This window comes from Hibiscus syriacus, unplaced genomic scaffold (genome assembly GCF_006381635.1).
Source record: "Hibiscus syriacus cultivar Baekdansim isolate YM2019G1 unplaced genomic scaffold, ASM638163v2 tig00110890_pilon, whole genome shotgun sequence".
Taxonomy (NCBI): domain Eukaryota; kingdom Viridiplantae; phylum Streptophyta; class Magnoliopsida; order Malvales; family Malvaceae; genus Hibiscus; species Hibiscus syriacus.
In genome coordinates, this window is record NW_024062900.1 from 16251557 (window position 1) to 16266229 (window position 14673).

The following is a 14673-nucleotide window of genomic DNA, read 5'->3' on the forward strand; positions in this document are numbered from 1 at the left end:
TCGGGGTAGAGCCAGCCCACATAGTGTAGCCTGCTAGTTGGATCAAAAGAAAAAAAAAGACAAAGAAGTAGCCTCGCTCAGAAAGTGCACAGCAGTGAATTTTGGAAAATGGCAGCATTCTATTTGTTTTTCACTTGCTGCAAAAGAATCTTGTTTGGAAACAAACAGATCTGATGTTTTACTTAGAAAGTGCACAGCAGTGAATTTTGGAAAATGGCAGCATTCTATTTGTTTTTCACTTGCTGCAAAAGAACCTTGTTTGGAAACAAACAGATCTGATGTTTTACTTAGAAAGTTGCCTTAATGGCTGATTCTCTGAAAATATATTTGGTATTTAGAGAACTAAAAAGACACTAGGGGCATTCCGAGAATTGAACTCGGGACCTCTCGCACCCTAAGCGAGAATCATACCACTAGACCAAATGCCCAACGCTGAAATAACAATGTTAAGCAAAATCTGCATTATTTCAGTTCCTAGGTCCTATTACCTCCCGATGAGGTGCCCGTTGTTTCTTCTCTTACATTTGACGTGCTCCTAGTTTCCTTGCTATAGTGATTTCAGTCTCTTGTTTGTGCTGTAATTCTGTTATAGTTTCCCTGTTAGTTTTTTTTTTCTTTTTTCGAATACCATATCTAAAATGGTCCAAACCTTCATCAATTTGCCAAACCCAGACCCTGATTTCTACCGTAAGGAAAAAGTTGCAGCTGAAATGTTATCTTGGTTTTAAAACGCGTGAGAAAACAAAACCTAAATTTAAGCCTTGCTAGTGTTAATTACTATACTTGGCATGCAGTTGAAAACAGTTTGATTTTCTTTCCTTTTTAAGGGAAAGAGATGTTGTACAAGACAAGACATCCTATGTCCAAAATATTCTGTAATGTACCATAATATTTTTGTCAACATTTTCTCTTGTCCCCCCCCCCCCCCAAAACTCTCATTGTTGCAGAAATCCACGTTCATCAATTATTCATGAGAAACTCTTGGGCGTTGTCAACGTATATTAGTTTTATACCCTTCAATAATTCTTTGTACGATACCCTTCAATAATTCTTTGTACGATTGATATTTTAATAATTTAATTATTATATTCGTAGATTAGATATGTCAAGTTCTGGATAAAACTAAAAAGTGTAATAGTTAATTCAATTTTTAAGTACATACATACTGATAAAGATGATATTAAATTCATGTGAAATTTTATGTTTATGATAATGTATGCACCCGTTTTTGTCCGGGTTTTTTATGATGATGATGATGATGATTATTATTATTATTATTATTATTATATTAACAATTAATTTACATTTGCAGGCCCAATTTACATACAAGCCCAAATATAAATACAACCCGTTTACAACTCTGTAGCCCACCAAGAACCCCAAACTTGGTCCAAGATCCGACCCAACTTCAGGTCTAGCTTGACAACCCTAAATATATTAGGGTTTCTTCTCTCCAATAGTAGTCGTCGTTGACCAGAAGATGGATCGTCCATCACCGGTGCGTGTACCAACGTTTTAACTCCCAGACGTGTGTACACCCCACCAGTAGTCTCCTCAGTTACGTGAGCCGTCGCCATCATCATCAACGTACCCAAAACAGTACCCAAATCAGTCACAAATCCAGTCCAAATAAAAATCCCATTAAAAAAAGGGATTAAATCCTGATTTTTCCGGATTTGACCTACCCAAGCTCAGATATATCAAAACCATACTCTTAGACTTCATGATTCTCACCCTAAAAACATTAAAATCAACATGCAACCAGTTTTTCAGGAGGAGAACCATTCAAAACAAAAAAAAAAACGAAAAGAGATTCGAAAAGGAAACCAAAAAAAAGAACAAAAACCATAAAAAATTTTAAAGAAGAAAACCTTCAAACCAAGAAAAGAAAAGAGAAAAACATCACCTTTCCCTGTTGATCGAGGCCATCGTTCGTTCACCGTAGTTAATAAACCCTTCTGGTCACTTGTTTGGGCATATTTATCCCTTTCTTTCATTACCTTGAACCATAGCCTACATTACGTGCCTAAAAAGTATATTCTAATCATACATGGATTTCTAAACAGAAGAGACTATCTTCAGATTTCATCCCGTCCATTAGGATTAATCTTTTATTTGCAAAAGGTTTTCTAAAATCTTTAATGCATGATAAAAAAATAACAAAGGGGTTCAAGACGTAATATTTTGAATAACGTCTTGAAATCAAAGGAGGATTCGAGTTGAAAACTTGAAAAGGCGATTCGAATATGAAGATCATACAATTGTTGTACAAGAGGCATATACTTGGCATGCAGTTAAAAACAATTTGATTTTCTTTCCTTTTTAAGGGAAAGATATGTTGTACAAGACAAGACATCCTATGTCCAAAATATTATGTAATGTACCATAATATTTTTGTCAACATTTTCTCGTCCCCCCAACTCTCATTTTCATGAGAACTCTTGGGCGTTGTCAACGTATATTAGTTTTATACCCTTCAATAATTCTTTGTACGATTGATATTTTAATATTTTAATTATTATATTTGTAGATTAGATATGTCAAGTTCTGGATAAAACTAAAAAGTTTAATAGTTAATTCAATTGTTAAGTACATACATACTGATAAAGATGATATTAAATTGATGTCAAATTTTATGTTTATGATAATGTAGACATCAGTTTTTGTCTGAGACTTTTTTTTATTACGATGATTATTATTATTATTATTATATTAACAATTAATTTACATTTGCAGGCCCAGTTTACATACAAGCCCAAATACAGAGGCAGCCCAATTACAACTCTGTAACCCACCAGGAACCCCAAACTCAGTCCAAGATTTGACCCAACCCTAGACCTAGCTTGACAACCCTAAACATATTAGGTTTTCTTCTCTCCAACAGTCGTTGACCAGAAGATGGATCGTCCATCACCGACGCGTGTAGTACACACGCCCAACGTTTTAACTCTTAGACGTGCGTGCACCCCACCAGTAGCCTCCTGAGCTGCGTGAGCCACCGCCATCATCATTAATGTACCCAAAACAGTACCCAAATCAGTCACAAATCCTGTCCAAATCAAAATCCCATTAAAAAAGGGATTAAATCCCAATTTTCCCGGATTTAACCTACCTATGCTCAGATATATCAAAACCATACTCTTAGACTTCATGATTCTCACCCTAAAAATAACATTAAAATCAACATGCAACCAGTTTTAAAATAACCAAATAGAGGGATTTGAAAAGGAAACCAGAAAAAAAGAACAAAAACTAGAAAAAATTTTAAAGAAGAAAACCTTCGAACTAAGAAATAAAAGAGAGAAAAACATTACCTTTCCTTGCTGATCGAGGCCATCGTTCATTCACAGGAGTAAATAAACTCTTCAGTTTTGGGCCTATTTATCCCTTTCTTTCATTACCTTGAACCATAGCTTACATTACGTGCCTAAAAAGTCTATTCTAATCATACATGGATTTCTAAACAGAAGAGATTATCTTCAGATTTCATCCCGTCCATCAGGATTAATCTTTTATTTTCAAAAGGTTTTCTAAAATCTTTAATGCATGATAGAAAAAATAAAAAAGGGGTTCAAGACGTAATATTTTGAATAACGTCTTGAAACCAAATGAGGATTCGAGTTGAAAACTTGAAAAGGCGACTCGAATATGAAGATCGTACAACTGTTGTATAGGAGGCGATATCACAAATCCCTTAACAAGATTTCGCACAACCCGAATGTGCTCATGAGAGCTAAGAGTCAGAGAACACTTCCAGTAAATAAGCACATAAGCTACTTTATTAGATCAGTGAACATCAAAGAAATGAGAGTGTCAAACCTTCGACAATGACAACAACCCGAGACATCTTATCATTTCCTTACTTAACCCTACCTCAAAGTGAGCATTAATCTTAACACTTGTCAAATAGCTATAATATTTTTGAAGGATTAAAAGTGTAATTAATTCTTTGATATCTAATGAACTCTTGTTTTATGATTTATCTCAATTGTGAATCCTAGAAATGGGTAATATTTTTTCAAAATATTTTATTAAACATTTTTCAAAATTCTTTTAATTGATATTTTTAAAATTTTTGAAAATAAAAAGAAGAAGTAAAACGTTTTCAAACAAGATAATCTCTCAGGAGTGGGTCTTGAGAATTGGCACATATCTCCCAAACATAGATGCTCATGCTTAGAATCAGTACTGGAGCAAGAAATGATGAATATTATGGTGTTTTTAAAGGCTCGTATCATCCAGGAGTACAACATTATTGAATTGAGAGGACATCAACGAGTCAGAAAGGTGTGATGACTGAAAACGGTGAAGCAGAGATAGTGGAGCTTACTATATGATTGTTTTGTCCATTGTCACAACTTATAGTTGTATTGTTCTAGTGATTTTCCATGCATTAATGCTGGTAAGCCAAAGCTCCCACTTATATTCCCACTGAGCTTTACTCTTTTGTGTCCTTGAAACGCTATACAAAAGCTCTGAACGCCATACAAAGAGCTTCCCTGGTTAAAAAATCTAGACAGAAGCCCAGGAAGGGGGAATAAGTTACCGAATGTTTTACGAACCAATAACTACGGTGCTGAACCAATGTTACAATCATGTGGTGTTTCAATAAATTCTAATTTCACCCAAGATAAAGGTTGTCTTTTATAACCCCTGAGGTCAAAAGTGAGGAATGGTGAAGTTTTCTTACCATAGAATGGGCATTGAAATTTTAACATCAAGAAACTAGTGGAGCCAACTAAGATTAAACAATAAGTCGTCATTAACTTCTCAGCATGATATGATACAGATAGCCTCATTCAAGATTCAATTCAGCTAGACCCTCTACTCAAAAGAGTCAAGAGCCTAATCAGAGCAAACTCTACTATCTTGTGGTGAGAATTTGAATAGATGATCAAGGAAACCCAGCCTGAACTTCTTGAAGTTCCGTAGTTCCTTCCTTTCCTTTTGCCTGAAAAATTATGATTTTTGGGTCAATGAAAGAGTTAAGAACCCTACAGAATTTGGCATAGTCACACAATGTATGGCTCCAGCTAGGACCAATGATCAGCACCTTACAAATTTACTTCTAAAAATCAGTGCAAATCTTGGAGGACTGAATTCGATGTTATCCATTGAGTCAACACTTTCAATTTCAGTTGTTTCTAAGGTTCCAACCTTCATCCTTACCATAGATTTGTCTCATGGTTCTCCTGGCCAATATGATATTCCATCAATTGATGCGGTGATCAGCTCCAGGTAGTGGCCTTTGATTTCCCGCTAGAAGGCAAAAACATGTACATTCTCCGAAGCTTGAAATGATAGATTCTCTTTTCAAACTATCTGGCATGGATGATGATAGTATCATGAGGGAAGCTCTGTTGGATTTCTATACAAGTTTAGACAAGGGAAGCTAAATTTATCAAGGGTAAGAAGAAATTGGCACGTGTCAAGAATTGCAAAGATGCACGCTGGTGCAAACAAAGAATGAAGACAACCGAATCAGGGATAGAAGAAAGAGTGCACCAGCATCCGTCCCTGATAATTGAATCAAGAAAACATACATCAACATATACGCACATGTTACATGAAATTTCATCTTTGAATCATACGTTCATCAATGCATTGCAATAAAAAAAGGTCATTTCCTTATCATGATGATACTTTTATAATTGCTTTTGAGAAACTAATTTCATATTTCTCAAGATTGTTCGTCCAAAAATATCAATTTAGTCTTTCTTAAGACTGTTTTTCCTAAAATCCTCATTTCATTTTCCCTCAAAGGTCATTTTTCTCCTTTCAAGAGGACATCGTCTAATTTTCCCTTTCTCAAGATCATTTTCTCTTCTCACGATGAAAAATTCAAAAAGGTCATTTTTATTAAAATAAAAATGAAGTGAAATACATGAAATTAATTTCATCATAACATCTCAGATAGTCATTCATAAATGCATTATTTTTATATTGATTATTCAAGAAATAAAAGTTTGGTGATAACTAGACGTCCTCAACACGAAGGAACATTGTCATCAACAGATTTGACATCCTGAAGTGAACGATCAGATCTTCTAAAGATATTTCCTCAACATGCAGGAGCAGACTGTCTGTCACCTTGGAGATTTTTTTCTCTCTAAACAAAGTTTTGTCTCGCTTGAGACAATTTCTCTTGAAACATAAAACCTTTGAGATTGTTTCTCTTGAAATAAATTGTGTCTCGATTTTGACAATTTCTCCTGAAACATAAACCTTTCAGATTTTTTTTCTCGAAACAAAGTTTTATCTCGCTTGAGATAGTTTCTCTTGAAACAAATTTTGTCTCTCTTGAGACAATTTCTCTTAAAACAAAGTTTTGTTTTGCTTAAGATAGTTTCTCTTGAAACATAAACCTTTGAGAATGTTCTCAAAACAAATTTTGTCTCACTTGAGACAATCTTCCTTAAGAAACGAACATTTGAGATTGTTTTTCTTAAAAACAAATTTTGTCTCACTTGAGATAGTTTCCCCTAGAAATACAAATTTTGAAATTGTCACTTAAAACAAAATTTATCCCACTTGAGATTGTTCTCAAAACAAATTTCATCTCGCTTGATATAGTTTTCCAGCGAAACACAAAATTTGGAAATTGTTTCCCTTGAAACAAATGTGATTACAATTGAGATTGCTTTCCTTGAAAACAAATTTTGTCTCGCTTGAGATAATTTTCCCTCAAAACACAAAATTTGGAAATTGTTTCCCTTGAAACAAAATTAATAACATTTGAGATTGTTTTTCTTAAAAACAAAATATCATATCCATTTATTAATCAAGCATCTTAAATCAGAATCATTTTCATCTTACCAATCTAAAATTCATAACTTGGGCATTTCATACCTGAAATCATCCATATTTTAAAATACAACATCAGATAAAATACTTCGGGTCATTCATGCCCTAAAATTTATTCATAAAACCTTTATATAAACATTATGGAAATAGTCCATAGTCAGAATTACATCAGACCTTAAAAAATAAATCATATGAGGTCGACTTATCGCAAGTCTTCCACAATCAGAATAATTAAATAAATAAATTGCACTCACCTTTGCCTCACTACCAAACCTTTATATAATATTCCTTTACTCAGGTACTTTACCCTTTCGTTTTGAGTCGTTCGGGTCGCTAGATTTATTGTTGTCTGACAACATCATCATAATAACGTAAATATTCAAACTATATGTTAGTATTATACTAACATAATCTAAACTTAAAATATAAAAGTCTATAAAATAAAATCGATACTTAAACCGACATCAAACTAAATCATATTTCCAGCCCAAATTTAAACTTCCCAAAATAATCCTCTATTTCCATAAATATTTATTTTTCATTATCAACTCTTCAACCTTTACCAACTTTATATTCATAACATCATTTATGAATTCTTTTTAAAATTCGTATCAACTTTTTCCATTTGATTCATAAGGGTCTTTCATTATTATGATCAGTTCACATTAATTACTAAAACTTCCAGCACCTTAATAATATACTCAAACCAATACTTCAACATTTAGGACCTTGTAATTTCATCCTTATTTATTATTATCATTTATTTCAATCATTATCTTAACAATTCTTACAAATTAATCCTAAACAAACACTTCAATTGAAATTTAACATCCAAGTAATAGATTTCCAACATTATAGTATTATAAACACATGATACTTTAACATTTAATAAACTTGCAATCAAGTCCCTAAATATAAAGACCATTCGAATTCCACCTTCAAAATTCACCAAGTTTACACTTTGGTCCCAAATCTTTACTCTAACTTAAATTTTGGCATTCCACAATTAATATTCAACATTGAATACCCCAATTTACACATTCAAACATCAATATCTCATTCTCAAAACTTGCAAAATAGTCGTTTTTTCTATTTCAAGCTTCCAATTTGATCCAAATCAATCTCCAAAGCATTTAGAATACTTCTAATATCAATTTTAGACCATAGGAAAATTTTCAACATTTTTTCCAAATTTTCTTTCCTACGGTCGTATACTATAGATACTTATACATTTGATTTTAATCATCACCCATACTTGAAAATTAATCCAAAACATCAAAAACATAATAATCTTTTATCAAATCTTAAAAATTAACAAACCATTCATAAAAAAAATTCCAATATCATCATAAAAGCAGGTTCACCATGAAATTTTTATACCAATTGATAGAGAATTTCAAGAGGATTAATTTTCTATCTATAAGCTTAATCCAGAAATCAATCATGGAAGCTTGAAAATCAAATAAAAAGCTCCCCTTACCTTCATTGGAAGTCGTGGTTGGTTGAGGAAGAAGAAGATGAAATTTTGATGATTTCCCCCACTTATCACTTAATACACATGGCTTAATATAAAGTAAGTGAATTTAAAATTCATTTAATAAGAGGAAATTCCAACTTTTCCATTAATGAATCATGATAATTACCATTTCCATTGAAAATATCTTCCATCAAAATTTCACATAGTCAAAGATGATTCAAATTGAAGTAGACTTTCTACTTTAACCATACAATTTTTGAAAATTGTAATTTAGTCACTAAATTTTCCCAATTTTGGCTAAATAGGGAAATTAACTTTAATTCCGCCGATAAGAATAAATTTCACTGATCTAAAATATGAAAAATGATATTTCCAACCTTCATATACCATCTTTCATATTTTCTTGAAATTTTGGTTCTATTCAATTATCCGATTCTTTATTGGACTTTAATACTTTATAACTTTTAATACATATCCTGAATCAAAATTCTGATTCCCACGAAAAATATTAATTTCGAACTAAACTATTTATTTACGAACAAAAATTATAACTTTCAAAAATTACATTTTTTGGTCCCTAAACTTTTCTAAATTTATACTTTAGCTATTAAACTTTAAAAACTTACATTTTAGTCACTAACCAAAATTTGGGGTATTACAATTTTTCCAAATTCTAACCTAAAAGCCTTGAAATGAGTCTATTAACCTGAGATTTCATTTATAACTTCAATATTTTAATTGTTTATTAAATTTTGGTTATTGAATTGATTTAAAATTTATATTTTATGAAGTTACGTGTATTTAGTCTGATTAAGTGTTTACTAGGTATGATATCTCTCATTTAGTAGATTCGAAAGGTTCAAGAATTCAAAAGGTTACTCGTATATTCTCTTAAAATTATCATAACTAAATTCAAATTGGTTTTCATCATTATTGTAATATGTTCTCCCTGGTACTTAGGTTCTAGCATCGTAGATGATCGTGATAGTCAGATCTTTCACTTGAATTTCTTGTCAGACTTCTCATATCATTATAAGTGTGTTCCTGATGATGTTACCTTATTTTTCTGATTTATTTATCTAAATTGTTTTGAACTATTTTATCATATGTTTTAATGGTATGATTTTTGTTTATTGTTATCTTTGTTATTTGTGTACATGTTTTGAGTTAACAATATGTTTTAATGTTTAAATAAATTAAATTACTTAATTTTTTTAAAAATATATGTATATTTATTACTTTCATTGGGGGTTATTTACAAAGAAAGTATTTTATGATTAGTTTATGATTTATAAGATCATACTACAAGTTCCTCTTGTTTGTGTATATGGTAAGTCCTACACATTTTTTGGCGATCGGATGAGAATAGTGGTCATGTTTTTAAAAATTATTTTTCAAATAATTTTTTATCTATGTTTTAATATATGTATTATTCTTTGCACTATAAGGAGAACACTAAGCTTTCTGGTTCATTCCCCTTAGTTTTACTTTTTTTTTCAGATACTACTAGACAATAGACTTTGGACTTAGCATTCGAAGGATCAACTGATACATGCACCACATGTCATAACCCTAAGAAAGATGGATTGACTCTTCAATTTGGCTTAATCATAGGAAATTGGACTAAACTTCTAAAGGACAGACTCCATATTGCAGTCCAAGCCTTTATCAACAAAGGATTACAAGCTCATATGAAGACTGAAGAATTCAGGGAAGGAAACCCACTCAAAATTTCTCCCACATCCACTTGGATCAATACAACACAATTTGAAAGTAAGTTAGGACTAAATTGCAAGATTCAAGAAGATAGTCCTGAAAATATTTTAAAACCCCCTTAAATAAATAAAACCTTGTAAAAAATATCCATTGCTAAATTTATAAAGCATGGGCAATTTCCCCCATTAGGTTTTATTTATTTAAGTTTTTATTTTATATTTTATTAGGATAAGGGTAAAGAGGTAATTGTTTGTAATGATAAAACCCTAGATAACTTATCACATAGCCTTAGTCGCCTATCACCTACTTATCAGGCATATCACCTTGCTTCTCACAATCTTGATCCCTTATCACCCTACTTATCAACATTGTCGCCCACTTTTTCTTTCAGAAGGCTCATCCAGACCGTCCATCAAGCTAAAGGGATTCATCATCCTTTCAAACCCCTTGTTTCCATTACAACCATTGGATCAAACACTGTATAAATGGCTCACATCCATGCCGCCAACTTCATAGAGATTAGGATTGCTTTTATTTATTATTTTATTCTTATTTTATTACTTAGTTAGATTACAACTAGGATTCCTCCAAACCTATATAAATCAAGCTCATCCCACCATTGTAAACACATTGTTTTCTTGAATACAATACATTGAGAGGTTATGTTTGTAAGTTTTGATTACTGGTGCCTTTGAAGCTTCTTTTCATTGAGTACTTTTCAAGTCTTTATGAGAGAGATCTTCACACTCTAATTTGTCTATTCGTTAAGAGTATGAGGGTTGGTTAGAATCGATTATTGAGTTTTCCTAGTTAATTACGACTAGGAGGGTTCATAGGACACTTATCCATCGATTTCCATCATCTACATGCCCACCACCATCTTATCCACAAGTTTGCGTTGTCATCTTTATACCAGGGGGAAATTTTAAACTCAGTTTTCTCTTAATCTGTTTATCCTTTTTTAATTCCATTTTTTATATTCATATGCCTTATTTGATTAGCTATCTAACGCCTATTCATTTGTTTCATTCTGTGTCAAGATCAATTTTGGTCGAAAACTCTAATTTGGCTAAGTTCTTTCTATTATCTTATAAATTGTCTTAATTTATCTTTATCTTTTTACTACCCTTATTTTTCCTTTTTTTAATCTTTCAATTGTCTCAATTTCTAGCAACCCTAATTCCTACATCCTATCTCCATATCGACGCCGACATATTAATCTCTCTCTCGTTCTTTGATCAAATCTAGAGCTTTCTAGGTTTGATTCCTCAACAATGAGCAACATCATTCATCTGTGGTCGCATCTCTATCATTAGTTGTTTCCGTTTTTATGCTTCTACTTGTCATTCATTATTTTTGGTGATATGAACTTATAATATTGATTATGCATTTATGTTTTATTCCATTTCTAGGTGCATCTGATATAATTGATATTTTATATACGCGATATTTATATTATTTATGTACTATACCTTACGGACTTTACTTAATGGTCTTTGAATACTATATTATTGGAAAATAAATATTTTTTGATTAACTTATTATTCAAACTACATATAAATTTTTGAACACTTTACGGGATTTGTATGTGATTGATTAGATAACGTTTGAACTGGGTCTAAGAAGTTACAAAAAGGAAAAAAATACAAAAATAATATGAAAATTATGCTTCAGTTATTATTTATTTTCCGACATATTGAAGGATTTTATTTCAAGTTTCTTAAATTGAAAAAAATAGGTACTATTAACACTGACAGACACAAGTCCCACCGATGCAACTATAGTGTTTACAACCCCATCGACAAGTGAGGGCACAATCGGCGTTTGTTCCACATTGAGCATCCACAATCGGTATAACCTTAGCAGCAACCTTTGGGGGTTGGCATGTACAATTGTCGGCTCTATCACAAATGCACAAGTCCGCACCATTATAGTCCGTGTCATTACCACATTTTCTTACTATTTGTGCTACTGAGTTTGATACACCTACAAAGTAGATTAAAACAATCATTTAAAGAATTTGTTAAAGTACAAAATAAAGAAAGATGATATTTATGTATATATATGTATATACTGACAAGAAACTACAATCAAGATGATCATGAGAAGAGAGGCAATGTTCGAAGAACCCATCTTCATTTCTTAGTAGATAGTATTGAAGCTAATTAGATGAGAAAATAAGATTGAATTCTATGTATTTTTGTGTTGTGGTTGACGATAAGATGATGATATACTAAAGTGTCTTTGTTCTAGTGTTTTTATAGATGATTTTTTAGTCAAGTCTTATAAAATGTTAATGGATCATTCTTGCAAATTATGCAGCAAAAATCTTAATTAATATTTCATTAGGCAAATAAAGATATTATGGTATTTTAGTGAATGTAAATCCAAGTCTAGATATTATAACATATATGTATGGAAAACCAAATCTATAATTAAATACCCCACTTTTACCTTGTAAAACAACTATTAGTTCTTGGGGAATGTTTCTTGAGTTAATTACACTAATGACCGTTATCCTCGTTTTAAATTCATCTTCGAATTTAAAAATATTTTAATTATATTCTTAAATTATTAGTGTTATATCTAATAGATCTCTTCCTTACTAAAATCGTTAACTTAATTTAATCATTTTAAATTTTAATATTTTTTTTGAGAATTCTTTTCTACTTTTTAACCTTTAATTTTAAAATAAAAGTTTTTGTAACACATTTATCCTAATTTAATTAAAAAATTATATCAAAGATGACAAAATAACTGATCAAAATTTAATCAGTATTGAATCATGATAAATTCAATAAACAGATAATCAAATAAAAACCATACATTAAATTAGGGACTAACGTGTCAAGTTTTAGGAATCCAAATAAGTGTTGTTTCAAGAAAAAGAAAAGGTTAAATTTAAATAATAATTTTAAAAATTAAATATTAATTTGTATAATAATTTTTTTTAACAATTAATCTGTGAGAGGATGGCGACAAAATTACTTACTTTTCACCGCTTGAAAGGAATGTTTGTTAATATTATATTAAATTATTTTTAAAAACAAAACAATCTTTAATTAAAAAAGAGACAATTTAAAACAAATAAATTAACAAATGAAATAAAAGTTGTATAGAAAACTGAGAAGAACCTCAAATTAAAATAAAATCTATCTTTACTATGTAAATATGTAAGCATTTACGATTTTGTTCATTGTTAAAGGTATTTGCAACGTTACTACAACTTGGGACAACGCCAAATATAAAGAAATTTTGGATAATTATCTTCGAGAATGATATTTGATTGTGTTTTATGCTCTACTTTTCAATTTTATTGTCGTTTTCTTATACAGTAGGTTTTGTCCCATTTATTCTTATTATTATTATTAAATAATAATTATATTATATTACAAACCCAACTAAAAATAAATTGGTCCCAATAATTATAGGCCATCCCAATAACAAAGAAACTCGGGGCCTACTTATAATCAAACCCAGAGCCTCAATTAACAGCCAACAACCCGGAGGCCCTTCATAACCCAGAGGCCCAACAATAAGACCTGAAACCTTAAGGGTTCCCCACATCTTCTCCAGTCGTCATTCTTCATCCTCCCTTGGATCTGTGACAGATCCAACGGTCCAGACTGGACCAGACTTAGGGTTTTACCCTAATGATACACACAGCAGCCATAGCACTGGCAAAATCGAAGAAGATCTGGGTGCATTTAATGCACTCAACCAACTCACCAGCTAGATATTTGTGCCTCCCCTAGGTGAGTCACAGCCGTAGCCTTGGTGACTCACGAGGGTTACACTCTCTGACTGGTCAAAAGGTCACACCTTGGGGTGTATAAAAGGACCAAACCTACAAGAGAGAAGACACAGAGACAAATAGAGAAAATACCAGTAGCAACGAACACTCATTCGAAAAAGAAGAAAGAATGAGGAAATAAAATACACATCAACCAGAACAATAAAACGCCAAAAACAAGAAGAAACAAGGATAAAAGAGCTTACCTCGCCATCACCAAAGCTTGCAAGGTTCATCAGAGAGTCGTTTATTCGAAGGTAAACATTCAGATCTAGGGCTTTTAGTGGTTGTTTTAGGAAGAGTGAAGGTCGGATTCGGGTGTATGAGAATAAGGGGGACGTTTTGGGTATTTTGGTCGAATTTCAACCACCATGGCCGATGGCCAGTGGTGGTCTTCGGTGCTGATATACGACGGGCGTCTTGGTGGCTGGTTTCCCTCCTGTGAGGGATTTAAGAGAGAAAAAAAGCTTTATTTCTTCCTAGATAAAGAAAGAAAATTGAAAAATAAGATATGAAGGCTATTTTGGCCGTTTTGGGGGTATAAATACCCCTCCCTATGTGACGTCGTTTTGTGGAGGGGGTTTCTGCGTATTTAGTGTGAGAAAATCATTCCCGCAATCCCTCAGGTTTTGTAATTTTACACTTTAGTCATCTAATTTCTCTGTTTTTTATTTATTTTGAATTTGAGCATATCAATTTATTGTTTTATATTCTGATCATTTATCTATATTCTAATTATTTTAATTTTTAATATGATATTTTTGTTTACTTATATATTGGTCATTTCTTTATAGATTATTTGCTTTAACTTTGATGTATTAATTTTATTTTGTTTCTATTCTGGCCATATTTACATTTTATTTTAACACTGATTTGTTATTTT

General features: G+C 31.7%; 1 non-coding gene across 1 annotated transcript; it reads right to left on the reverse strand.

The window, feature by feature from the left end:
- Positions 1-356: 356 nt before the first annotated feature.
- TRNAP-AGG lies at positions 357-428 on the reverse strand. The gene has a single exon. It is a non-coding gene; the product is annotated as a tRNA-Pro (tRNA).
- Between the last annotated feature and the right edge of the window lie 14245 nt (positions 429-14673).